We start from the raw sequence: 4,136 nt of genomic DNA, 5'->3' as shown, positions 1-4,136 counted from the left end.
GGCATGTGGTTGAGAACACAAGCTTTGTTCCAAGCTTCCTCCAAAGGGTCTTCCAAAAGTAGCTCAGAAATTTAGTGTCCCGATCCGACACTATACTCCGCGGCAATCCATGTAAGCGTACTACTTCCTTGAAAAACAAGTCAGCCACGTGTGAGGCATCATCCGATTTAGCACATGGAATGAAGTGCGCCATCTTCGAAAACCTGTCAACCACAACAAAAATCGAATCTTTGTTCCGGATTCGAGGGAGTCCAAGAACAAAGTCCATCGAAATATCAGTCCAAGGTGATAAAGGAATGGGAAGGGGGAGATACAAACCGTGTGGGTGTGTCTTAGATTTGGCTTGATGGCATGTAATGCATCTAGCGACAAATCTTTCGACATCCCGTTTGAGATGCGGCCAAAAGAAGTGCTCTTTGACGATTGCAAGTGTCTTCTCCACGCCAAAATGTCCCATGAGAGCTCCACTATGCGCCTCTTGTAAGATAAGCTCCCGCATTGAGCACTTTTAGAATGATCCATGAGCTCCCTTAGTGCACTCCTCATAGATGTCTCCAAGCTCGGCATCATCACGGTACAGCCCCTTGATGTGCTCGAATCCAAGCATCTTAGCCTCCATGATCGAAATCAAAGCATACCGCCTTGACAACGCATCGGCCACCACATTGTCTTTTCCCTTTTTGTACTTGATCACGTACGGAAATGTCTCGACATACTCCAACCACTTAGCATGCCTCCTTTTGAGCATAGATTGGCCTTTGAGATGCTTCAACGTCTCATGGTCGGTGTGAATGATGAACTCCTTCGCCAAGAGATAGTGCTGCCATGTTTGTAAGGCACGAACCAAGGAGATAGTGCTGCCATGTTTGTAAGGCACGAACCAAGGCATAGAGCTCCTTGTCGTAGGTAGGATAGTTGAGCGTTGCACCACTCAATTTCTCGCTAAAGAACGCCACGGTCGTTTTCTCCTGCATCAAAACAGCCCCAATACCAATTCCGGACGCATCACATTCAATTTCGAATACCTTATCAAAGTCGGGAAGGACTAAGACGGGTGCACTCGTGAGCTTGTCCTTCAAGGTATCAAAAGCCTTCTCTTGTTCTTCTCCCCACTCGAATGCTTTATCCTTCTTGATGATGGATGTGAGGGGAGCTGCAAGAGTGCTAAAATCACGAACGAATCGTCGGTAGAAGCTAGCTAGGCCATGAAAGCTTCTAACATGTCCGACGGTGGTAGGGGTTGGCCATTCCCGAATAGCCTTGATCTTCTCCTCGTCTACGCTTAATCCCTGCGAGCTTACAACAAAACCTAGGAAAACTACTTCATTAGTGCAGAAAGTGCACTTCTTGAGATTGGCATAAAGCTTCTCCCTTCGGAGAGTCTCCATTACAAGCTCAAGATGTGTCACATGCTCGGATAAACACTTGCTATAGACGAGAATATCATCAAAATAAACAACCACGAATTTACCGATAAAGGCGCGAAGTATGTGGTTCATAAGCCTCATGAAGGTGCTAGGAGCGTTGGTGAGTCCTTAAGGCATGACGAGCCATTCGTACAGCCCATGTTTCGTCTTGAATGCGGTCTTCCACTCGTCTCCTTCTCGCATGCGGACTTGATGATAACCACTCTTCAAGTCGACTTTTGAAAAGAGGGTTGCTCCGCTTAACTCATCCAACATATCATCGAGTCGTGGTATTGGATGGCGATATTTGATTGTGATGTTGTTTATCGCTCTACAATCCACGCACATACGCCATGTCCCATCCTTCTTTGGCACGAGTAGAACGGGCACTGCACAAGGACTTAAGCTTTCACGTATATAACCCTTAGATAATAAATCTTGTACCTGCGTTTGGAGTTCCTTAGTCTCCTCGGGGTTCATACGGTAAGCGGGACGGTTTGGAAGTGGTGCTCCCGGCACAAGATCGATTTGGTGTTCGATCCCACGAGTTGGTGGTAATCCCGCAGGTGGTTCCTCGGGAAAAACGTCTTGAAAATGCTCTAGGAGCTTCTTAATTTCCAGGGGATATACAATCTGATCCGATCCTGCGCTCAACACTTCTTTGTACAACATTAGTAAAACCAAACGTTCATCTAGTAGAGCTTTACTTACCGTGCTTGGTTTCATGTAGAAGTTCGCCTTTTTGTTGTTGTCTCCTTCTTTGGAGAGCTTAACTTGCATCTCGTGAACCTGTGACGGACTAAGAGGAGCCAACGATATCTTACGCTTGTTAAATATAAAAGAGTAGTGGTTGGTCCTACCGTCGTGTTTCACCTCTCGGTCAAATTGGCAAGGACGTCCAAGAAGTATGTGCCCCGCTTGCATTGGAACAACATCACACATCACCTCATCTTGGTAACGTCCAATGCTAAATGATACTTTGACCTGCTCATTTACCTTGAGTTCTCCTTGGTTGTTGAGCCATTGAAGCTTATATGGGTGTGGATGTTTCTCGGTCTCCAATCCTAGCTTCTTAACCATGTATGCACTCGCAATGTTAGTACATGAACCACTATCAATGATTAGGCCACATACCTTGTTTCTAATAGTGCATCGACTGTGGAAGATTATCTCTCTTTGGGCAGTTTCTTCCGGGTTTGTCATTGTGCTCAAAACTCGCCTCGTGACCAAGAGTTCTCCGCTGTCCGGATACTCTATGTTCTCCTCAGCGTCATTAACCTCCTCTTCGTCCAGGGATTCATAATCTCCCGTATCCGTAAGGATCATGACATGATTATTTGGACAGTCCTTTGCATAATGTCCTCGTCCCCTACACTTGTAGCAAACAATCTCACGTGAACGTAATTCAACGGGAGTTGATTTGTTACCTTTAGAACCTGATCCCGAAGATGTTGCTATGCCTTTCCCTTTGTCATGGATATTTGCCTCGGATTGGGTTGATTTGGTTGTTGGAACAGTCCCGGACTTGTTCTCACCGCGTGTATACGATTGGTTCGAAGAGGTTGTTCTTGCTCGATTAAAACGAGCTTGCTTCTTGGCGATTTGCTGCTCGATTTGGATTGAGATATGGATAAGTTCCTGCAAATCATGGTAAGTTAAACGTTCTACCTTTCGAGCAATTCGCTCCTGCAATCCATCCACAAATTGTGCCATAATCGCTTCTTCGCTTTCATCTAACTCCAATCGGTTTCGTAGGTGTTCGAACTCTTCATAGTACTCTTCAACAGTTCTAGTTCCCTGCACCAAGTTACGATATTTGCGTTGCAAGTCACGATGAAAATGGGGAGGTACATACCTCTTACGCATCATGAACTTCATCTCTCTCCATGTTGTGACAGGTTCGTATTGTGCTCTACGCCTCTCGGCTAATTTCCGATCCCACCATGCTAAGACATTGTCGGTGAGTTGTGCCGCTGCGTATCTAACCTTTCTCTGATCCGAATACTCATAACATTCGAAAATATTGTCCATCCGCCTCTCCCAATCGAGATAGGCATCCGGATTAATTCTACCCGCGAATGTAGGCATTGAAAGTTTTGGATCATTACCTCGTTGGACTTGTGGTGCTTGCACGTAGTCCTCTTCCTCATCCGAATCAATCTGATGTCGATGAGCACGAGCTGCCCTACGTCTTGGAGGAAGGTTTTGTGGTGCATCACCTCGATCCCTTTACGGTTCTTCTTCTTGTCTTTGAAAGTTAAATCGAATTGGTTCGGGACGACGCGGAATCTGTTCTAAACGTGTTAAACGTTCTTGGATTTGTTGCAACGCTTGAAGGATGGTTTGGTTGCTACTTTCTCCATCTCCCGACATGACTCTTTTTGGCTTTTCTTAAAGTGATTATTAAACCAAAATTCAAAGAAAAACAGAAAGTAAAAATTGAAAGGAATGAGACGAATCGGACTTACCTCTTCGCCGAAGGAGATTCTTTTTGGTGTTTTCGGTTTTGTCTTTTTTTCTTCAAAACAAAAGCATAAAAATAAAACAAAATACGAAATCAAATATGCAGAAGTGAACACTTACCTCGTTGGTCCTTGAACCGGGCTCTGATACCAAAATGATATGCACCTCGGTCACTTAGGGATTTCTCGGTGAACTATAGGAACGAAAGAAGGACTTTGTTTTGGAATTTTCGTGGGATAATGACTCAAACCTGAGGTTCTGGTCCTA

At 45.0% G+C, this 4,136-nt stretch overlaps 1 pseudogene; it reads right to left on the bottom strand.

Annotated features, from left to right (window-relative positions):
* Positions 1-508: 508 nt before the first annotated feature.
* On the bottom strand, positions 509-3,494 carry LOC104822530 (annotated as a pseudogene).
* Positions 3,495-4,136: the final 642 nt, after the last annotated feature.

This window comes from Tarenaya hassleriana, unplaced genomic scaffold, assembly GCF_000463585.1.
Source record: "Tarenaya hassleriana unplaced genomic scaffold, ASM46358v1 Cleome360, whole genome shotgun sequence".
NCBI classification, from domain to species: Eukaryota; Viridiplantae; Streptophyta; class Magnoliopsida; order Brassicales; family Cleomaceae; genus Tarenaya; species Tarenaya hassleriana.
Note: the sequence above shows the minus strand (reverse complement) of the source record. Positions and strands in the feature narration are given on the sequence as shown.